The 24,879-nt window shown below is 40.7% G+C and overlaps 1 protein-coding gene across 1 annotated transcript in view; it reads right to left on the bottom strand.

Moving 5' to 3' along the window:
* The window catches only part of ZNF197 (zinc finger protein 197), a 57,261-nt gene that overhangs the window by 2,676 nt on the left and 29,706 nt on the right, over positions 1-24,879 (bottom strand). The gene's annotated exons all lie outside the window — the stretch shown is intronic.

Here is a 24,879-nt window from a genome sequence, read left to right as displayed (position 1 = left end):
TTAAAAGGAAGTACAAAGCAGAATGCTACACTGACAGAATGTTATAAATGGATTAACACAGAATTCATTCTGAGATACTTCTAAGCTCGTTGCCTTCAGGGAGCAGATGGAAACATAGAAAGGATGTTGAATAAACAGATGCAAGAAGAACTAGAGAAGGATCTTAATACAGGTGGTTCATATATAAGCTCATGAAGCTGGATGGGGCTTATAAAGAACTATCTTTTTTTCTTCTTCTTCATGCTAAGAAGATGGGAACTCGAAAAGAAAGAAAATATACCTAAAAACTCTGAAGGCCATCTTTAACTTCTGAAGAGTCAAGTGCATCCTCAACATTTTTTAATTACTTGAAAGTAATTAACTATAGGGAAAAAAATCTATTAAAAAGCAACTTAACACCTCGAATTCTTTTAAAATTGAGAAATGGAAAATTTTAAATTAATTTCACAAAAATATCAGGTCTACATTAGACTCCATCATGTAGTTATATATAAAAAATACTGAATGAAAAGAAAAAATATAGAGACATTAAAAACTATGAAAACATCTATAAAATAATGAGGCTAAACTAGTTAACCTCTTTATGACTCTAATATTCTCAAATATTTTAAAATATGAAATGATGTATATTTTAAATGTTTTGGAAACTCATTTTCACCATCCAAATGTGAGAAAAATTATGAACTAGTTTCCCAAATTATCTAATAAATAAAATCATATAAATAACAATAACATTATCTTCTATTTGAGTTTAAAAACAGTATTCTTCTACCTAAATACAGAGAAAATACATAGGAAAGGAGTGTTAACAGACTGGTTTTACAATTTAAGCAGAATGCTGGTTGAAAGGAAAGTTTTCTTTCTTTAAGGAAGTAGAAGCATTTTAAGAAATAGAAGTGTTGCAAGTGGTTAAACAGAAATGGAAAATGGTTAAGAAATAAAGGATTCATATATATACTAGCTAATTAGCTGGATAAATGTAATTTTAGTATAGAAATCAGACTATGTGTGGGCCTACTGAGCTTTAAAGGACTTGGGAAAAAAAATATCAGAATGATAGAGGGAGCTGATTATTTTCTGCAATCTTTGGTTAAGCAGGCAAGACAAACACAGGCTTCCCTACCTCCAATCCTCCCCAGTCCTCTAATCCATGTCCACTCCATTGCTAATTATCTTTCCAATATGTATATTTGATCATATCACTCACCTGCTCAAAACAAACAATGCTTCACTGCCTATAGAATAATGCACAAATGACAAGAACAGCCCAAGAGATGCTATCCTCCACTATCTGCTACTTTTCTGGCTTCGCTTCTTATTAGTACCCTTTACGCCTATAGACTCTAGGCATGGAAAACTATATACAGATGCCCAAACACGTCATGTTTTTGCTTGCTTCCCTATCACCGCCCATGCCCCTTTCTCTTCCTGAATTTGCTCTTCCTCTTCCCAATTTGCTACCTGCCCAAACTTACAGGCTTAAAAACTAAGGACAAAAGTCACCCCCATTGGAATTACCACTGATCTTACAGGAAAAAAAAAAAAGTTTAAGGGAATACCATGAATGATTCTGTGCCAACTGAACAACTTCTTAAGATGGAATGGTCAAAAAAAAAAAAAAATGAAACGGCCAAATTTCTAGAAAGACACAATGTATTAAAATTGACTCGGGATGACACAGAAAATCTGAATAGTTCCATAATAAGCAATGAAATAGAATCAGTAGACAAAAAACTACCTACAAAGAAAAGCCCAGACCCAAACTGTTTCACTGATGAATTCTACCAAACACTAAAAGAATGAATACCAATTCTTCACACACTTTTCTAATAAACAAAAAAGGTGTAAACACTTCTCAACTATATGAGGCCAGTATTACCTACATACTAAAAGCAGACAAAGATATTACAAAAAACAGACAAAACTACAAACAACCATATCTTTATGAATAGAGACATAAGAATCCTCAACAGGGGCTTCCCAGTGGTTCAGTAGTAAAGAATCTGCCTGCCAATACAACAGATATGGGTTCAATCCCTGGTCTGGGAAGATACCACATGCCGCAGAAAAACTAAGCCATAGCTATTGAATCTGTGTTCTAGAGTCCAGGAGCCGCAACAAGTGAAGCCTGCATACCCTAAATCCTGTGTTTTGCAACAAGAGAAGCCACCACCATAAGAAGCCCGTGCACTGTAACTAGAGAGAAGTTCCTGCTCGCCACAACTAGAAAAGAGCCCACACAGCAATGAGGAACCAGCACAGCCAAATAAGCAAATTAAAGGAAAAAAAAAAAAAGACTCTCACCAAATATTAGCTGACTCCAGCAACACATAAAAAGAATTCTACACCATGACCAAGTGGGATTTATCACAGGAAGGCAAATATTCGTATAACATCAAATAATCAATTAATATAATACATCATTGTGCTTAGCACCAAAGAATTGATGCTTTTGAACTGTGGTGTTGGAGAAGACTTTTGAGAATCCCTTGGACTGCAAAGAGATCCAACCAGTCCATCCTCAAGGAGATCAGTCCTGAGTGTTCACTGGAAGGGCTGATGCTAAAGCTGAAACTCCAATACTTTGGCCACCTGATGTGAAGAACTGACTCATTGGAAAAGACCCTGATGCTGGGAAAGATTGAAGGTGAGAGGAGAAGGGGATGACAGAGGAGATGGTTGGATGGCATCACCAACTCAATGGACATGAGTCTGGGTAAACTCCCGAAGTTGGTGATGGACAGGGAGGCCTGGCGTGACGCAGTCTATGGGGTCGCAATGAGTTGGACACAACTGAGTGATTGAACTGAACTGAACTGAAAGAAGCAACCAAAAAACTACCTGAACTAAGTAGGTTCAGCAAGGTTGTAGGATAAACATTAATATACAATAGCAGTGTATTTCTGTACCGTAGCACCGAACAATCAAAAAAAAAATTAAGAAATCATATTAATAGCATCTGGGATTTCATTGGCAGTCCAGTGGTTAGGATTTGGTGTTTTCACTGCTGGGGCTCAGGTTCAACCTCTGGTTGGGGAACTAAGATCCCACAAGTGGTATAGCCCCTTCCCCACAAAAAAAGTCACTTCCCTCTGTAAATCTTTCTCTAAACCACCCACCCCTCCTCCTACTCTCCCAGTTCTTTCATCATACCAAGCTCCTATGTGCTCCCACACTCATGCATACTTTTATTATATAGCATTTGTTACATTGTATTGTACTTATTTTTGTAAATGTCTGTCAATTCAACTCGAATGTACTTTAAGGCAGGGATTAAGCTTGATGTGTGAGATACTTAATATTTCTTGAATAACTGCCTTTAAATTCTATTCCAATCTCTTAAATGAACATTTATAATTCTTTTATATATTGAAGAAGTATGTGCAAGCTATCTGGGAGTCTGCTCTTTTTTAAAAGTCATTTTTTGGCTTTGCTGGGTCTTCACTGCTGCTTGGGCTCTTCTCAAGCTGTAGCAAGCAGGGGCTGCTCTCTGTTTGCAGTGTGTGGGCTTCTCATTGTGGTGGCTTCTCTTGTTGCAGAGCACAGGCTCTAGGGCATGTGGGCTTCAGTGCTGTGGCTCCCAGGCTCCAGAGCACAGGCTTAATAGTGAAGGCTCACTGCCTTAGCTGCTCTGCAGCATATGAGACCTTCCCAGACCAGGGATCAAACCCACGTCTGCTGTGTTGGCAGATGGATCCTTTACCACAGAGCCAACAGGGAAGCCCTGAAGTCTGCTTTTCTACCAGCTTATCAATGCACAGAAACTGAGTACACAAAACTGTCAGATTTGATAGTGTCACAGTCTACTCCCAGGTCAGAACACCATGGGCTACGGAGTACTTTATCTGAGGAAATCTGGTTGTTCCCAAATTTTAATCATTGTCAATTTTTTTGCTGGGACTGTCTTTAGACATATTACTTATTTTCCCTCTTTCTGAACCATTTCCTTAAGGTATCCTCCTCAAATCAGAACTACTAGGTCAAAGAACATAAGTACTTCGGTATCTGCTTGCTCAAAGCCCTAACAACACTGCAGTTAGAGCATATCTTACTTATTAAAGTTGATTCAAACTTCTTTTTCCTCAAAGAGCTAGAACAAAAAAGGAATTCTATTTTATTATTTTTTAAGTTTAACCTTTATTTAGACCAATCTGGAATTTATTTTGGCTTACAGCATAAGCTATGGATCCATGGTGAGTGTTTCTCATAAAATTAATTAACCCATTCAAACATGTTTTAAAATTTCTAAAAAGAAAGATGGGTTATATAGTAAATCGCATTAGAACTACTGAAAATCACTTGGATTAAACAAAAAAGTGAGCAAACAAATTTGATTCCTGGGTCATTCTGCATAAATATAAAAATAAAACAAAGAAAATATCTGAATAAAATACATGTGATTTTAAAAATAGTATTTTTATGGAGAAAGACACCATAAAGGAAAATATTACTGTTTGAAAGATTATGTAAGACTTAAACTCATAACAAGCACAGAAAGGCAAACAAATTCGAAAATGCACAACATGTGACAAAGGGTTACCACTTCTAATAAACAAAAGAAATATGTAGAAAGGATATGAATAAACATAAAATAACAACAAACATAATAGTACTGATAATCAAAGAAATGGAAAAAAAAAACCAAAGGATAGGATTGTTCACCTAGCTAGCAAAGATTTAAAAGTGACCAAATCACAAGCACATACAGGGGAAATAGGCCCTCTTGGGCTCTTTTTGTGGATGTATAAATTGGTACGTCATTGATAGAAAGCAGTTTAGGAATATATATCAAAATATCAAATCTACAAAATATTTGACCATCATACCACAGCTGAGATACTAACAGACATACTAAAAGACATATCCTTAGAGATACTAAAAGACATATCCTCATAAATGTAAAAATATACAGTATAAATTACTATGAACAATAAAAAAATTTACTAAGGTTGCTAAGTACAAAATTAACATACAAAAATTAAATATTTTCATATATGCAAACTGATCAATTAGAAAATATCAGAAAAGATTCCTATTCCAAAGAGTCAATGTGACCAGAATTATGTAAGATCTACCTGAAGGCACTTTTAAAACAGGCCTGAAACAGACAAAGGCAACATGAACAAATGTAATGATATATAATGTTCTTGAATAAAAATTCAGTATCATAAAGCTGCCAAATGTAAAGAATGATACTTAGACAATGAAATACAAAGCTACCTCCTTCATGGCGTTTTCTTACTCCCAGGAATGGTGCTGGTTGCTTTGTCCTCTCCATTTCCATCTCAAGAGACTTATGCCACTCTAATTCCAATTATTTCACTCTGCCTTGCTTATTCTTTCTGTATTCATCTCCCAAATCATGCTACTTAAGGGAAGAATCACATCATTCCCATAGTTGCCAATTACATAGCAGCATGTACATGTTTAATGTTTGTTAGAAACATAAATGGCTAACAGGTTTTTAAAAAATACTCTTGTTACTAATCAAAGAAATGCACTTCAGAATATATAACTTAAAAAATTATATAAACAACAATTTAAAAGAGTGGGACTACTCAGCATCAATGAAGGCAGAGCCAAAGGAGTGGCTCTTGTGTACAGCTGGTAAGAGCAGAGAGGACTGACATCAATATGGAAAGCAATTTGGCAGTAGGAAGCAAGAGCCTTAAAATAATTAATTTAGGCCTAGTGATTCTACTTCTAAAAAATAATGAGAATTAAAAATAAAAAGAAACATTAGGCATAGAGAAAGATTATTATTACAGTAATTATCTAAAATACAGAAATGGCTAACTGACACAAATTATGACACAAATTATCCAGCCAATACAGATAATGTTTGCAAAGAATGTGTGATAATACGAGTTGAGGTAAATGCAAAGAAAGCACGCTATAAAACTACATATTCACAGACACACACTCTCAAAACAATGTATAAAAAAAAAACCTCTCCAATACATAGAAAAAGCCAAAAAGGTAAAATATCAAAATTTTGAGGGTAGTTGTTTGTAAAAAGTCAGTTTAAAATTTTTTTTCCTTCAAGTATTTTTCAAAATAAGTATGCTACACTATGTTCGTAATTAGCGTAGCAAATTGGAGAAGGAAATGGCAGCCCACTCCAGTGTTCTTGCCTGGAGAATCCCAGGGACGGAGGAGCCTGGTGGGCTGCCGTCTCTGGGGTCGCACAGAGTCGGACACGACTGAAGCGACTTAGCAGCAGCAGCAGCAGCATAGCAAAAAGTTCCACAAAAGCTGGGACTTCCCTGGTGGTCCAGTGGTTAAGAATCTGCACTTACACTGCAGGGAGTCATAGAGGTGTAAAAAGAAAAAAAAAAGAAACAAAAGCTGATGAAGTAAAGGTACAAATTATGGGAAGAAAGGGTCCTTACCTAAGGAAGTCACATTCCCGTAATTCTCCAGCATCACATCCCAGTACAAGGCCCTCTGAACTGGGCTCAAACATGCCCATTCTTCTGAAGTGAAGCATACTGACACCTCCTCAAACATCACCAATTCCTGAAATGACAGGTATGTGTGAGATTATCCATGCCCAGGAAGCTCCCCTACTGAAGGGTTCCTTTCACTTTTGGGGAAGAGACATGTTATGAGGGCATGAGGTGGGATATCAGAGAGACACAGGAGATCCCACATGAACTCTGCCCTTCAATAGCAGGGACCTTGATTCAAAGATGGGAGCTGACTGAACACCCAAGCACTAGGATGAGCGAGTGTACGTTTGAGCCACAATTAGGCAGTGCAGATAGGGCCTTAGGAAGAAAAGAGGTAGCAAATTTTACCTGGGGCTGGGCTGTCAAGAGCATGAGAGCCATTAATTGGTTTCTGGGGTTCTCTTCCTGGGAAAGGGCAGAAGCTTCAGGGGCAGGAGAATCTGAAGAAGAAAAAGCTGCATATGAGATAACTGTCATTCCTGTCCAAATCCAGTAAGTTTATCTTCTATAAAATAGGAGTTCAGAAAGACACATAACTACCAGAACTAGACAATAATGGCTAGAAAATGAAACACAAATCTTTTCTGACCCGCATGTGCGGGGCTGGAAAAGTGCAAAAATTAGTAATAAGAATGGATAAAGGGTCAGAGGGACCCAAGCAATGACACGAGGGAGAAAAGAAAAGAGTTTGGTATCCTAAGGGACTCACAGAACTGCAGAAGAGGAAGTAGCTATCTGGGAGTAGGGAGGTGAGACCCAGCAAGAGTCCTGAGGATGTCCAAAGCCAGACCCACAGAGTAAGTTACCATGTTGAGGATCCTGGAGCAAGCCAAACACCACTGGGTCAGTAAGAGAATTTGAGCGAATTTCAGCTGATATGTGGCTGCCAGTGGGTGCATGAGGAAGTTCTATTCCTGGAGTACTCAGACCCTCCTGGAAAGTGTCTTGGTCCTGGACAAAGGCTGGAACCTGGGAACAAGCAGAATGCAATAAGCTGACTCTTCCTGTACCTCCACCAAATGAACTCACCTAACCAACATGGACCTCTTTCTGCCCATATAGTCTAGAACTGTGAGATGAGAGTGACCCACCTCAAGTATGGAGCATCAAAACAGCAGGAAAGCTTTGCCTTGAGAACAATGGATTCTGCCCTCTAGCCCCACTCATGGTACTGGTGACCTTTCCCAGAGGAGACTGAACAGAACGGTAGAAACAGAACCCAGACCTGGGTGTGGGTTAAGGAGGGAATGGGAAGTAACAAGCAATTAAGAGCTTCAGACTTAATCTACAAGTCTTCAGCTTTAGGTTTAATCTAAAACACTGGGTTCTATTTATTCACAACTTTTCTCATCCCCTCCTGCTCCAACAGAAGGAACACTAGAAGTTTAGACATCTGGTTTTGCTGCTAACTAGATGTCTCACAAAGGCAATGCAGTGAACATTTTCCTGCCTCCATTTTTTATCCCTTGAATGAGAACAATGGCTTAGTGATTAGTAATGAAAAACACAGCTCTAAAATTCTTCATTTTCATAATTAAAACAAACAAACCAACCCATCCTTGATATCCCTCCCAAATTATATTTCAGACTTTTCATATAGAAATGTTTCTAGTGGGCTCCAGATCGAAAGAAACAGAGCTGACACATACTAGAAACCATGTTAAGATCCCAATTTAATAGCCAAGGATATAAAATCTGATCAGAGGCAAATATCTCAACCCAATCTCTTGTCTCACACAGTCCCCAGCAGGGGAACACATAGAGTGGTCTTTCCAGATCTAGAAAGCTTCATTCTTGCTCTCCACAACTTTTGATACTCCAGGTTTACACCACCAATCCAAACAGACTTTACAAACACTATACTTGCTTCTGTTTAGAGGAGCTCTTAGGAACATTATGCACTTCAGATTCTTGAATCAAACTCAGAATTAGCAAGCATCACCCAGGGAGACAAAGCAGAGTCAATGCTCTGTGTTGATTCTGAATTGGTCCAAAGATCCCAACCATAAATCCCTTTCTCCAGACAGATATTCTATGGTCTGAAGAGCTCATGAACCTGTTTTAATTAGCATAAGGGTTGCTGCTGTGTTACTGTTAAAGAAAATCACAGGATCATTTTCTATCCCAGCCTGTCCTTGGCCTACTCCCCACTTTCCCTTTCTCACTTTTAATGTTGGTCCATCAAGGTCTTTCTGCAGCTCTTCTACCAGGGCCACGGCCTCCTCACCACTCCCAGGCCGATGGATCTGCACCCAGGTCCGTATCTCTCCAGGGAGGATGCTCAGGAATTGCTCTAGCACCAGCAGCTCCAGGATCTGGGCCTTGGTGCGTGCTTCTGGCCTCAGCCACCGGCGACAGAGCTCCCGGAGCCGGCTCAGTGCCTCCTGGGGTCCAGATGTCTCATGATAACGTAACTGTCTAAAGTGCAGGTGGGAGGTCTCCCAAACAGTGGAGCTACTCCCGTGGAAGCTGGTTCCCCACTTCCAGGTATCATCCTTCCCTTTAACAAGGCCCTCTTGTCGCAGAGCATTGTGGGCCCAATTTTCTCTTGTCATTGTTGCCATTGAAGACAGGCTCCTCTCCAGGGTCCCTCAATCCTTGCTTCACTTCTTCCTTAGAGCTTGAAGAATATCATCTATAAGACCTAAAGAAATCATTGTTAAAGTTAACCCAGAGACACAATCAGATTTTCAGCACCCCAATTAGCCCCAGTAATGAAGAAACCTTGCTGAATGCAGAGTTCTAAATTCTGGGCAGTTTCTTCTTTGACAGAAGCCCCAGCCCAAGGCTCTAGGGACATTAATATTCATGTTATCCAGACCACTGCTGATATCAAAAACATGAAATTCGTTTTTTTTCTCTTCCCACGAGGCATGTGGGATCTGAGTTCTGCAACAAGGGACTGAACTTGCACCCCCTGAGTTGGAAGCCCAGAGTCTTAACAACGGGACCACCATGGAAGTCCAATATTAAATATCCTTTAATCATTATTCTTAAGAGTGTATCAATCCATTCATACTTAAGTAATCCACTGCTGTTGGACATTTAATTATTTATAATTTTCTCCTATTACAAATTAAGCTACAATGACCATCTTTGCTAAAGAATTTTTGGTTACATTTCTACTTATTTCTTCAGGAAAAATCCCCAGAAAAGAAACTGTTTAGCAGAAAGGTAGGAATAGTCTACACTTTTAAGGCTGTAACAGTTACATCACTATCAGTGACATATCTGAATGCCCCATTAATTTTATTTAACATGTGGACCCTTAAAAAGTTCATGCTTATAACAGAGCAGAGGAGAGCAAAATAAAATATAATCGCAATACAAAGTACAAGTACAATTAACAGGAGGATAAACAAGCACAGTAAAAACTCATGGAGATAATTTTGGGTTGGGCTTCAAAGATAAAATAAAAAGATCACTTTCCAGATTAGGAAAGCTATTCCAAGAAGAAATATTAATTTCTAAAGCAAGGGAGCTCTGTTAGAAATGTTCTGTGCAAATCAGAGAAAGGAAGAAAACTTTGAGGTAAGGTTGTAGAACTAGAGTGAAGTGGTAAGAAAGCAGAAGCAAATTCTAAAGGCTACTAAGAGGTAGCAAGAGGTACCCCAAGTAGCCAGAGTGGCACTGCCATGCCCATTCCATAGGAACTACACTCAGTATCTCAGCATCAAGCCACCATGGACTTAACCTGTGTCTGTGAGCATCTGTGCTTTATCCAGTTTTGCTGTGTACATCTGTTAGCAAGATGTGTCCTAAGGTAACTGCTCCTTTGCTTTACACCATCTGAGCTTATGAAGGTTTCATAAGAACACTATTTTCAGATATTAGGGGAAACCTGTAGCCTAATCAAATAAAGTTCTAAAGTATTAGTAGGGATAGAACACTTGAAAAAAGAAACTGAGCAGTTCTTTGGTCACTGATCTGGCGGTGATGGAAAGGAATTTTTAAAAACTATTTCTATCCCATGCTCACAGCTAGAAAGAGTACTGTCAAAATTCCAGTTCTTCTCAACCTTATCTACTGAGTCAATGCAATTCCAATAACTCACCAAGCTATTTTGTAGATATCAACAAACTGATTCTAAAGTTCACCTGGAGAAGCTACCCAGAATAACTAACACAATACTGAAGGACTTCTCCCTCAGTATCGTGAAGTTGAGGGACTGACACTACCCAATACTACCGAGTTGAGGGACTGACACTACCTAACATCAAGACTTTCTAAAAAGTTACAGTCATGAAGACAGTGCCGTATTGCCAAAGTGCAGACAAATCAATGAAACAGAATAGAATGTCCAGAAATAGACTCACATGAATAGAGTCAACTGATCTTTGATAGAATTAAGGTAATACGATGTTATAAAGATAGTCTTTTCACCAAATGGTGCTGGTACAACCAGATAGTCACATGCAAAACAAAACAAAACAAAACAAAAATCAATCTAGACAAACTTTACATATTTCATAAAAATTAACCCAAAATGGATCAGAGACCTAAATATAAAATACATAACTACAAAAATCCTGGACGATAACCTAGGGGAAAACCTAGATGACCTTGGGTATGACGAAAGCTTTTTAGATACATTCAAAAGGCATGATCCTTAAAAGAAGTAATAGGTAGACTTCATTAAAATTCAAAAAGTCTGCTCTGGAAAAAGCAATGTCAAGAATGAGAAGACAACCCATAGACTGAAAGAAAATACTTGCAAAAGACACAAATACTTGATAAAAGCCTAATATCCTTCTTTTGTATATTTCATACAAAGAACTCTTAAAACTCAACAATTAAGAAAACAAACAACTCAACTAAAATATGCCCATGTGGGTTTCTCTGGTGATTTAGTGGTTAAGAATCCACCTGCTAATGCAGGGGACACAGGTTCAATTCTTGGTCCAGGAAGATACCATATGCTGAGGAGCAACGAAGCCCTTGCACCACAACTACAGAGGCCATGCACACAGAGCCCCTCCTCCACAACGAGAGAAGCAACCAAAATGAGAAGTCTGCATACCACAATGAAGAGTGGCTCTGACTTGCCTGAACTAGAGAAAGCCTGGGCACAGCAACAAAGACCCAGCACAGTCAAAAATAAATCAATCTTTTTTTTTTAAATGACCCAAAGGGGAATTCCCTGGCAGTCCAGTGATGAGGACTTGTAGCTTCCACTAAAGACCTAAACAAACACTTCGCCAAAGAAGATATACAGATTTCAAATAACTGCATAAAAATATGCTCTGCATCATATATGTCATCAGGGAAATGCAAGTTAAAACGATGAAATACCATTACATACCTTTTAGAATGGCCAAAATCTAGAACACTGGCAACACCAAACGCAGGTGAAGATGTGGGACAACAGAAATTGTCATTCGTTGGTAGAAATGCAAAATAGTACAGCCACTATGGAAGACAGTTTGGCCCTTTCTTACAAAACTAAACATACTCTTACCATAAATTAGCAACTGTGCTCTTCAGTATTCATCCAAATGAACTGAAGACATATGTCCACACAAAAACCTGCACATGGATGTTTTAGCAGCTTTATTCATAACTGTCAACACCAAGAATCAACCAAGATACCCTTCAATGGGTAAACAGATAAACTGTGGTACATCCAGATAATAGAATATTATTCAGTGTTAAAAAGAAGCTATCAAGCCATGAAAAGATACAAAGGAAACATAAATGTATGTTACTCAGTGAAAGAAGCTAATCTCAAAGTCCAATATAATTTAAAATTCCAACTACATGGCTTCTGGAAAAGGCAAAACTATGAGGGATTTTTTAATTGACCTACAGTTGGTATACACGTTAATTTCTGCTGTACAGCAAAGTGCTTCAATTACACATATACATTTTTTAATATTCTTTTCCATTAAGGTTTATCACAGGATACTGAATACAGTTCCCTAAGTTATACAGTAGAACCTTGTTGTTTATCCATCCTATAAATACTAGTTTGCATCTGCTAACCCCAAACTCCCACTCTATCCCTCCAGCGGTGGGGGATGTTGATACTGGAGGAGGCTATGCAAGTGTAGAGGCAGGGAACATATGAGAAGTTTCTGTATTTTCTGCTTTATTTTCCTATGGACCTAAAACTGTTCTAAAAAAATAGGGTCTCCAAATAAAACTTGGAGGGAAAAGAGACTTCTAAATAATTTTCTACAGTAAATTATCAGAATTTTATTTACTCTTACTTTGCAGAGATACAAATAAGAAATCCTTAAGCATGCATTACGCTTGTTTCTCACAAAAGATTTGTAAGCACAGGTTAAAAAGAACAAAAGAAGTCTCAGAGGAGCTAAGCGATTCACTTCAAGGCCACTCAACTAGTTCAGTTATGGGAGCAAATTCTGATCTCAGGGATTCTAACCCCACAAGTACAAAATAACTGCATCTAACAAAAGACTTCTGAAACCCAAACAACTATTCTAAAGCAAAGGTTTCCAAACAACAGTTCATTAAAACGATAACCATACACAGTCACTCACAGGTTGATAATGACCTTTCTCGCAAACGACAGCATTTACTCACATTTGTACTTAATGTGAAAATACATTCTCTGAGGCAATGGTGATATGCGTGGCCTGTTTGCTTCTTAAATACCATTACATTACAAAATTTTAAATGGGACTTGGTGTGGGGGGGATAAATTGGAAGACTGGGAATGACATATACACACTGCTGTTGCTGCTGCTGCTGCTAAGTCACTCCAGTCGTGTCCGACTCTGTGCGACCCCAGAGACGGCACCCCACCAGGTCCCCCACACTGGAGTGGGCTACCATTTCCTTCTCCAGTGCATGACAGTGAAAAGTGAAAGTGAAGTCGCTCAGTCCTGTCCGACTCTCTGCAACCCCATGGACTGCAGCCTACCAGGCTCCTCCGTCCATAGGATTTTCCAGGCAAGAGTACTGGAGTGGGGTGCCATTGCCTTCTCCATATACACACTACTATATATAAAAAATATAACTATTAAAGACATACTGTATGGCAGAGGTAACTCTAGTCAATACTCTGTAACGGCCTATACAGGAAAAGAATCAAGAGTGGATATATGTATAACAGGCTCACTTGGCTGTACACCTAAAACTAACATAAAATTGAAAACCAAGTATACGCCAATAAAACTACAAAGAAAAATGGGAATCAATCCATCCTTCAAGGGAAAAAAAAAAAAAAGAATTCTGGGAGTCCGTGCTCCAGGGAAGTCTCAAGCTGTATCCAGCATCAGCCTCAGAGAAGACTGAGAAAAAAGCAGAAAGACTTGAGCTGAGAACCTGGCTACTGAGGTCACTCTTCTCAAAGGGGCAGCACATTCTATTGACAGCCAATCCACAGTCACACAGAGACAGAGGCGCTGTCTTCAGTATATTCCCCAAGCCGCAGCCGAGGCGTCCATCTCAACCAAGAGGTGGAGGGACCGCCCTGAGGGAGAGGAGCAGAGAGGGGCCGGCCAGCGCTGAGCTGCCCTGGAGAGCTCAAGCCGCAACCCGGGCCGCCTTCCGCGCTTGCCAACCCGACCCGAGCCCACCCCGCTCACCGGGGTCTCCCGCGGCGGCTCCGGCCTTGGGGACCACTACCTTGGCGCCGGGACGCCAGGAGATGACACGAAAACTGGACGCGACGGCACCTGAAGCCCAGAATAATGGCTGACCCGAGGGTATCGAGACATCCGGTGGCTCACCCCACCTCCCAGTTTCGGCTCTCTAGGAAACCACATCTCTATGGTTCCTAGCTTTCCCAGTGGTGGCAGAAAAGGCAGAGCTCCTGGGCTCATTCCTCTCACCCAAAGAACAGGTGTGGCTTTTTTCCAGAACCCAAGGATGCAGAGGTGAATCACGTGGCCCAGGCCCCCAGGACTCGTGTCGCCTCCTGAAAGAATTGGACCTTTCTGTTTTAATCTGAATTGCAGCTGAGCTTTATAATTTCTCGAACGTCTGAATGTCTTCGTGAGTGAAATATCCAGTCTATTTGTGAACCACAGCAGTTCTCACCATAAATAACATACATTACAGATGACTTCCTTGTGAATTGCCTTGATGTTGTTCAGTCGCTAAGTCGCGTCCAACTCTTTGTGACAGCGTGAAGGACCCTCTGTTAGGGGAAGAACACTGATTGAAACCGCCCACCCTGGCCAGGCACCATAGTAACCATTTGCATGAGTTGTTTTATGACAGGAGATCCTGATAAGGAATAGGAAACTAATAAGCCACCACCAACCAGAAGAGTTCAGGAAAGGTCGAAAGGAGACACCGCGTGTCCGTCCACTTCCCAGAATCCCTCTCACTAGCATCCATCTTGGCTGAGTGATGCGTTTCGCCACCAGGAAAGACTCTTAATTAGAATGACTGGTCAAAGACCACCTGGAAACTAACTCCAACACCAGAAAACCTGACATTGCGAGCCACGTGGCAGAGCAGTTCTGGGTTTCCTTACCTAACTGCTCTTCACCCGGGTGCCCTTTCCCAATAAAATCTCTTTCTTTGTCAGCAGATGTGTCTCCTCGGACAATTCATTTCGGAGTGTTAACAAGAGCCCAGTTTCAGGCCCTGGAAGGGGTCCGCCTTCCTGCAACACCTGTCCCTCACTATCTCCAAGATTCATTGAGACCGTGATGCCATCCAAGTGTATCATCCTTTGTTGTCCCATCTCCTCATGCAATCAATCTTTCCCAGCATTAGAGTCTTTTCCAATGAGTTGGCTCTTCACAACCAGTGGCCAAAATATTGGAGCTCTTGCCCAAATGATGAGATAATGGAGCTCTGGTGTTAAACATAAATCAAGCTGAAATGAGGAGGAAGGGACACTGCCTCCCTGGAATGAGAACGTCTTTGCAGTTGTCCACCATCCTGAGTAAATTCAGTTTAGTTCAGTAGCTCAGTCGGTGTTCGACTCTTTGCAACCCCATGAATCGCAGCACGCCAGGCCTCCCTGTCCATCACCAACTCCCGCAGTTCACTCAGACTCACGTCCATCAAGTCAGCGATGCCATCCAGCCATCTCATCCTCTGTCGTCCCCTTCTCCTCCTGTCCCCAATCCCTCTCAGCATCAAAGTCTTTTCCAATGAGTCAACTCTTCGCATGAGGTGGCCAAAGTACTGGAGTTGCAGCTTTAGCATCATTCCCTCCAAAGAACTCCCAGGGCTGATCTCCTTCAGAATGGACTGGTTGGATCTCCTTTGGTATCTCTAATTTTCTTGAAGAGATTTCTAGTCTTTCCCATTCTGTTGTTTTACATGAACAGTATGAAAAAGCAAAATGATAGGATACTGAAAGAGGAACTCCCCAGGTCAGTAGGTGCCCAATATTCTACTGGAGATCAGTGGACAAGTAACTCAAGAAAGAATGAAGGGATGGAGCCAAAGCAAAAACAATACCCAGCTGTGGATGTGACTGGTGATAGAAGCAAGGTCTGATGCTGTAAAGAGCAATATTGCATAGGAATCTGGAATGTCAGGTCCATGAATCAAGGCAAAGTGGAAGTGCTCAAACAAGAGATGGCAAGAGTGAACATCAACATTCTAGGAATCAGCAAACTAAAATGGACTGGAATGGGTGAATTTAACTCAGATGACCATTATATCTACTACTGTGGGCAGGAATCCCTCAGAAGAAATGGAATAGCCATCATGGTCAACAAAAGAATCCAAAATGCAGTACTTGGATGCAATCTCAAAAACGACAGAATGATCTCTGTTCATCTCCAAGACAAACCACTCAATATCATGGTAATCCAAGTCTATGCCCCAACCAGTAACGCTGAAGAAGCTGAAGTCGAATGGTTCTATGAAGACCAAGGGAACATTTCATGCAAAAATGGGCTCAATAAAGGACAGAAATGGTATGGACCTAACAGAAGCAGAAGATATTAAGAAGAGGTGGCAAGAATACACAGAAGAACTGTACAAAAAAGATCTTCACGACCCAAATAATCACGATGGTGTGATCGCTCGTCTAGAGCCAGACATCCTGGAATGTGAAGTCAAGTGGGCCTTAGAAAGCATCGCTACGAACAAAGCTAGTGGAGGTGATGGAATTCCAGTTGAGCTATTTCAAATCCTGAAAGATGATGCTGTGAAAGTGCTGCACGCAATATGCCAGCAAATTTGGAAAACTCAGCAGTGGCCACAGGACTGGAAAAGGTCAGTTTTCATTCCAATCCCAAAGAAAGGCAATGTCAAAGAATGCTCAAACTACTGCACAATTGCACTCATCTCACATGCTAGTAAAGTAATGCTCAAAATTCTCCAAGCCAGGCTTCAGCAATATGTGAACCGTGAACTTCCTGATGTTCAAGCTGGTTTTAGAAAAGGCAGAGGAACCAGAGATCAAATTGCCAACATCCGCTGGATCATCAAAAAAGCAAGAGAGTTCCAGAAAAACATCTATTTCTGCTTTATTGGCTATGCCAAAGCCTTTGACTGTGTGGATCACAACACACTGTGGAAAATTCTGAAAGAGATGGGAATACCAGACCACCTGACCTGCCTCTTGAGAAATCTGTGTGCAGGTCAGGAAGCAACAGTTAGAACTGGACATGGAACAACAGACTGGTTCCAAATAGGAAAAGGAGTACGTCAAGGCTGTATGTTGTCACCCTGCTTATTTAACTTCTATGCAGAGTACATCATGAGAAACGCTAGGCTGGAAGAAACACAAGCTGGAATCAAGATTGCTGGGAGAAATATCAATAATCTCAGATATGCCGATGACACCACCCTTACAGCAGAAAGTGAAGAGGAACTAAAAAGCCTCTTGATGAAAGTGAAAGTGGAGAGTGAAAAAGTTGGCTTAAAGCTCAACATTCAGAAAATGAAGATCATGGCATCTGGTCCCCATCACTTCATGGGAAATAGATGGGGAAACAGTGGAAACAGTGTCAGACTTTATTTTGGGGGGCTCCAAAATCACTGCAGATGGTGATTGCAGCCATGAAATTAAAAGACGCTTACTCCTTCCAAGAAAAGTTATGACCAACCTAGATAGCATATTCAAAAGCAGAGACATTACTTTGCCGACTAAGGTCTGTCTAGTCAAGGCTATGGTTTTTCCTGTGGTCATGTATGGATGTGAGAGTTGCACTGGAAGAAGGCTGAGCACCGAAGAATTGATGCTTTTGGACTGTGGTGTTGGAGAAGACTCTTGAGAGTCCTTTGGACTGCAAGGAGATCCAACCAGTCCATTCTGAAGGAGATCAGCCCTGGGATTTCTTTGGAGGGAATGATGCTAAAGCTGAAACTCCAGTACTCTGGCCACCTCATGTGAAGAGTTGACTCACTGGAAAAGACTTTGATGCTGAGAGGGATTGGGGGCAGGAGGAGGAGGGGACGACAGAGGATGAGATGGCTGGATGGCATCACTGACTTGATGGACGTGTCTGAGTGAACTGCGGGAGTTGGTGATGGACAGGGAGGCCTGGCGTGCTGCGATTCATGGGGTTGCAAAGAGTCGGACACGACTGAGTGACTGAACTGAACTGAACTGAACTGATGAAGACCTACAAGACCCTTTAGAACTAACACCCAAAAAAGATGTCCTTTTCATTATAGGGGACTGGAATGCAAAAGTAGGAAGTCAAGAAACACCTGGAGTAACAGGCAAATTTGGCCTTGGAATGTGGAATGAAGCGGGGCAAAGACTAATAGAGTTTTGCCAAGAAAATGCATTGGTCATAGCAAACACCCTCTTCCAACAACACAAGAGAAGACTCTACACATGGACATCACCAGATGGTCAACACCGAAATCAGATTGATTATATTCTTTGCAGCCAAAGATGGAGAAGCTCTAAAGAGTCAGCAAAAACATGACCAGGAGCTGACTGTGGCTCAGATCATGAATTCCTTATTACCAAATTCAGACTTAAATTGAAGAAAGTAGGGAAAACCGGTAGACCATTCAGGTATAGCCTAAATCAAATCCCTTAAACTATACAGTGGAAGTGAGAAATAGATTTAAGGGCCTAGATCTGATAGATAGAGTGCCTGATGAACTGTGGACTGAGCTTTGTGACACTGTACAGGAGACAGGGATCAAGACCATCCCCATGGAAAAGAAATGCAAAAAAGAAAAATGGCTGTCTGGAGAGGCCTTACAAATAGCTGTGAAAAGAAGAGAAGCGAAATGAGTAAAGATAGGTCTATGTAAAGGGTACTGGAACTCTGCTTCTCTCTTTGATACCTAAATCTTTTAAGTTTGGACTCCTGGAATTGTCACCCTCTATATAAGGTGACAGAAAGAGGCTCCAAAAGGGTATTGCAAAAGAGGGAAATGTCAAATCCTTGGACCCACAGGAGTGTTTGGCATGGATAACCAAGTGAGGGTCCTTACCTTTGTGCAGCAAAGAATTCAATAGCAAGTCAGAGAAAAGTGAAAGTGTTTTTAGAGGAATTCACACTCCACAGGCCCAATGTGAACTATCTCAGAAAGTGAGAGCAGCACCAGAGCATGAGGTTGTAGTTTTCATGGGCTAAGTAATTTAATATGCTAACATATGGGAGCAATATTACTAGTTCCAGGAATATTGCTATTTCAGGAAGAGGGGGTATTTCCCAGGAGTTGGACCACTGTCCACTTTCTGGCCTTTGATGGTCCGTCATGGCCAAGGAGTGATTTTTGGTATTACAAAAAAGATATAATGAACCATAGGTCCATGACCAGACTTCTCAAAACAACCTTGGTTTCAGCTGGTTCCAGTCAGTCTTTATCAAATTCCAGCAACTGCACCCCCATCTTCATTCATCCAGCATTTGTTTCCTGCCTCTTTGTCTCCTGTCTCAAGGGCAAAAGCCATGACTGTGTTGCAGGAAGGTGGACCCCTTCCAGGGCCTGAAACTGGGCTCTTGTCTAACACTCCGAAATGAATTGTCCGAGGAGACACATCTGCTGACAAAGCAAGAGATTTTATTGGGAAAGGGCACCCAGGTGGAGAGCAGTAGGGTAAGGGAACCCAGGAGAACTGCTCTGCCGTATGGCTTGCAGTCATGGGTTTTCTGGTGATGAGATTAGTTTCCAGGTGGTCTTTGGCCAATCATTCTAATTAAGAGTCTTTCCTGGTGGCGCACACATTGCTCAGCCAAGATGGATGCTAGTGAGAGGGATTCCGGGAAGTGGACGGACATGCAGTGTCTCCTTTTGACCTTTCCCAAACTCTTCTGGTTGGTGATGGCTTATTAGTTCCATATTCCTTATCAGGATCTCCTGTCATAAAACAACTCACGCAAATGGTTACTATGGTGCCTGGCCAGGGTGGGCGGTTTCAATCAGTGTGCTTCTCCTAACAACTATATGGATCCCACATACAATTAGCACCTAGCACAAAGCCACAGTAGGTGCTAGACGAGTGCTTGTTGAATGAGCAAGGTGTTATTCTATTGATATGTTTTCTTCTAGCTTTCACAGAACACTTGCTTAAACATCTCATTCTCTACTCCTTTGTTCATTCAACAACAATTCACTGAGTACTAATCATATGCTAGACACTGTTCTAGGCAGTAGGGACATAAATAAAGAGGTGAAGTCCCTAGAAATTAGGGAGGATAGACAGAAAACACATACAAAATGTACCAGAGAGTGAGTGAAAAATACTAAGCAGAAAGAGGGTAAGGACCCAACACCCAACCAAGTAGGAAGAGAACCAGGAGATAGTACTTTATAGGTCTCAAAGCATGAGTGGGAGGCCCTCCCTGGTGGCCCAGGGCTTAAGACTCCATGCTTCCATGGCAGGGGGCTCATATTCAGCCCTGGTCAGGTAGCTAAGATCCCACAGGCTGTGAGGTGCAGAGACTCAAATCCCTGCCCTTGTGGTTGATAAAATCTATGTCCTTTGATGACCAGGATCAGCAAACTGCCACATGACACACAAGCACTCACTTATCTGACTTCCACTTCTTTATCCTAGGCTCTGAGGATTATTTTACTCTCTGAAACACCTTTAAAAGGATGTTTAAGTTTTATCCAACATTTCTATGCTGTGTCATAGCCAAAGGACTTTATTTTTATCTTGTTCACCACTTTATTCTACTATTTTTTATTTTTAAAAAACTTAATTTTTGGCTGTGCTGGGTCTTCATTGCAGTGTGCAGACTTTTCTCTAGTTGCAGCGAGCTGGGGCTACTCTCTAGTGTGGTACACAGGCTTCTCATTGTAGTGGCTTCCCCTTGTGAATCACAGGCTCTAGGGCCTAACGGGCTTCAAGAGTTGTGGCACAAGGGCTTAGCTGCTCCATGCATGTTGGATCTTACTGGACAAGGGGATCAAATCCATATTTCCTGCATTGGCAGGCAGATTCTTAACCACTGGGCCACCATGTAAGTCCTATAATTTTTTAAAACATGAATCTGCTCAACTCTGTGGTTAAACCAACATTGCAAATGTGACAGCATTTTCTTTCACTCAGTAAACTGGTTGCTAATTTGTTATGATTACACAAACTCTGGTATATGTCTCAGTAATTTTGTGATTTGTAGATTTTTCTGAGGTAAAATGGATGATTATGACAAAAATAGCGATGTAAAGAGTCAACGTTCCTCATGGAGATCTTCCTTAAACCCCTGCTTTAAAAGTTTTGTTTTACATAGATTTCCAGTGAATGTGTGCTTAGTCGCTCAGTTGGTCCAACTCCTGGGGACCCTCTGGACTGTAGCCTGCAAGCTCCTCTGTCCATGGATTTTTCATGCAAGAATACTAGAGTAGGTTGCCATTTCCTTCTCCAATAGATTCCTATACCCTGACCCAAATATGCTAATTTTGTGGGCTTGGGAAATATACCTGTATATGTGAAATTACTTCTTGTGATTCCTCGATTTGGGAACCACTGAACTTAAAAGAATGGTTACAGCTTTGTCACGGCTACAGTCCTTATACATTAAATTGTGCTGTGTGGATTTAAAATGGTCAGTGGAAGGAGTGAGAACTAGTGAAGTCCTGTATCTATATTGCCCAGAAAGTAATTAGCCATGTCCTTTGGACTCCTCACAAATCTGCCTTCTGGAGTAGAAATGGACCTCAGGGAACATGCTGGTTTTATACAGCCGAAGGATGTCTATATAATAGTATAGGTTTGAATAGAGATCAGAGAGGGGATGGGACAATAACTTGCTATACAAGTTCTCCAGCGAAATAACAGAAGAGGACATTTTCTTTTTTTGGCCACACAGCATGTGGAAATTTAGTTCCCCCACCAGGGACTGAATCTGCATCCCTCGCATTGGAAGTGTGGAGTCTTAACCACTGGACTTCCAGGGAAATCCCAGAACAATTTATAACGGCTAGAGTTCTACTTTTGTAGAGTTGGCCCTCTAAATCTGTGGGTTCTGCATCATGTATTTAACCCAATACAGGTAAAAAATATTAAAAATGAAAACACATCAGAAAGTTCCAAAAAGCAAACCCTGAATTTGCCATACTGGCAACTATTCATATGCATTATTTTCATTGCATTTACAACCATATACAAAGCATTTACATTGTATTCAGTTTTATAAGTAATCTAAAGATGATTTAAAGTATACTGGAGGATGTGCATAGGTTATATGTAACAGTTTGCCATTTTATAGAAGGCACTTGAGCACCCTTTGATTTGGTATGGTGGAGGGTGTCCTGGACCCAATCCCCTGCAGTTACTGAGGAACAACTCTATTAAGAGTATGAAAATAATAGGCTTCATGTTGTGTTTGAATCTGAAACGAGCCAGAATCACATCTTCATTCCAAAAGCATCTGCTTAAAGAAAAGCAAATTGAACAGTTTTCTTCCCAGTCTGAATAAAGAAAGGAAGCAAAAGAAAAAAAAATTTAGTGGTATTTATAATAAGGAAATAACAGATATTTATTGGAGGAATTATAACCATTTTTAGCAAAAGTTTTATGACTTGAGTTTTATAACATCAGAAGTGAGGACAGACAGTCTAGTTTCTAAAAACAACCTAACAATATGAACATACTATTTTGTTTAAATTGAATGGAAAAAAAACTTAAAAAGTAATTCTCTCACTCAGGACACAGAGCTGAAAATGAAATATAGTCTTATGGGATTCATGGTCATGAAAATGCTCAGTTACTATTTAAAGCTCTTTTTGGTTTAAATTTTCTTCCGAGTTCCTAATAACATCTAATATAGTACACACCATCAATGAAAAATATCTCTAAATCTAGGGAGACTTTCACCAATCTATGCAAGATTCTTTGTCTTTCAGATTTCCCTTTAATCAAGGCTACATAACATTTTAATTTCACACTTTTTCTCATAACTTAAAAGAGATGTATATATTTCTAGTCCACACCAAAGCAATTCTACATACAGGGTATCTGTGGTCAAAAAATACTGACTTTTCATATTCCTTGGGAATATTGAGAGTACTAAAAACAAGTGAGTAAATGTGAGTGCACAGGAAACCAGCAGATGACAGAAACAGAGATGGACAATACACAGAAGTTTAGTGACACATTTTAAGAGAGTTGGGGTTTTGACAGAATAGAGAAGAAATGGTGTACAGAGAGGTAAATGGGTTGGGGGAGACAAAAACTAGCAATTGAGGAACTGCAGAGGAAGCACTGCTGTTAGGGAACAACCAGGCTTCCATTAGAACAGGAAGTTGGGAAAAAACACATTCAAACAGACAGAACTTGAATTTCAGTGTATCATGAAAGGGCTCGAAAGAATGGTAAGAATTGCAAAATTAAATGCTGACTGAAACAGGCAGCTGGTAGTCTTAAAAAACTTCTGCAGAAAGGTGAGTGCTCAGGTCAAACTACATTGTACAATGGGTATATGACTATAGAGCGCACTTATTAACATTTACTCCTGCAGCTTAAGACAGGTATCAGCCTAGAAGATTAGAAGTTACTGAGGGCCTCCTCCCGGATCCATTATCTTGGCTTGCCTGGGTAAGAAATGTCAATTTATTCAGACCTCTGGCTTCCTTCCTGCTGCTGCTGCTGTCGCTTCAGTTGAGTCCAACTCTATGTGATCGCATAGATGGAAGCCAACCAGTCTCCCCCATCTCTGGGATTCTCCAGGCAAGAGTACTGGAGTGGGTTGCCATTTCCTTCTCCAATGCATGAAAGTGAAAAGTGAAAGTGAAGTTGCTCAGCCGTGTCCAACTCTTAGCGACCCCATGGACTGCAGCCTACCAGATTCAGCCACCCATGGGATTTTCCAGGCAAGAGTACTGGAGTGGGGTGCCATTGCCTTCTCCAGCTTCCTCCCTAGAAGATACTTACTCTTGGAGACCAGAGTTTTCTAAGATGAAAAAGAAAGGCTATTTGAAGAAAGATTTCAGACACTATGACACAGTGGTGGAAAAATGTTTTGCTCAGCAGTATCAGAAGCATCAAAAACTCTGCTCAGCAATAATAAATGCTTAAAAAATACCAACAGGCACACAGGAAGTTAGTTGCCTGTTTTCTTATAAAGCAGTTTTAGCAGGGCTAGGAGACATTAGTTATGGGAGTTTCCATATAGGTAATCAGCAGCTGAGAATGGCTGGCATGACAAAAGGCATAAAATATTAATTATAACCTCCCTGTAGAATTTTGAAAAGGACACATGACTAGGGAAAAATGATGCAAGTTCCTTCCTGCTACAGTTCTGTCTAGCCACAGTCACAAGTGAGTGACCTTCCCTTGTGTCCACCCAGACTCTTGGGGAAGTGCCTACCCAAGGGTGACCAATGATACAACAGTCCTACTCCCTGAACACAGCAACAGAGCCTAGAAACCATGCTTTGAATAACTATGCAAAGAGGGACTATTATACCACAAAATTATATATAAGCCATCATCCTATCAAACAAAATAGGACAAAAACTAAACAATCTCTTTCCACCCAAATATATGCTTCATACCATCCACTTATTTTTAGCATCTTCCTTATGAAACCATGATCAACCTATAATTGTCCACATATCATCAACCACCTTTCACAGAAGTGGCTACTCAGGAGAATCCCAACTTCTCGGTCTCCCACTCACAGAACCGTCATGAAAGGCAGAGGCACTTTGGTAAAACACAGAAAGCATGGACTTGAAAGTCTGATCTGAGTTCAAATTCTGGCTTAAACCACTTATTAGCCAGTCACCTAACCTCACTTGAGACTCCATTTTCTTGAACAAATTGGCTATCAAATCCTCAGTAGTTCCTGAAACAATGTATCACTACATGCAGAAGACAAATGGTGTCAGGCTTAGGCATTCACTGTATACAAAGGAGGAGGAACCACTGAGTTAAGAATGGGGCAATTCTAAGGTCTCCCAGATTCTGAGCTGTCTTAAAAGTTTAAAATATTTATTGAAAACAGATTAAGGCTTTCTCAGAGGGCTGGACATAAAGGCTGGTCACACATTTATAGACATTATCTCATTTAATCCTCACAACAATCCGGTGAGGTAGGTAGTTACTCCCATTTTACAGATGAAC

This window comes from Capricornis sumatraensis, chromosome 10, assembly GCF_032405125.1.
Source record: "Capricornis sumatraensis isolate serow.1 chromosome 10, serow.2, whole genome shotgun sequence".
Lineage (NCBI taxonomy): Eukaryota > Metazoa > Chordata > Mammalia > Artiodactyla > Bovidae > Capricornis > Capricornis sumatraensis.
Note: the sequence above shows the minus strand (reverse complement) of the source record. Positions and strands in the feature narration are given on the sequence as shown.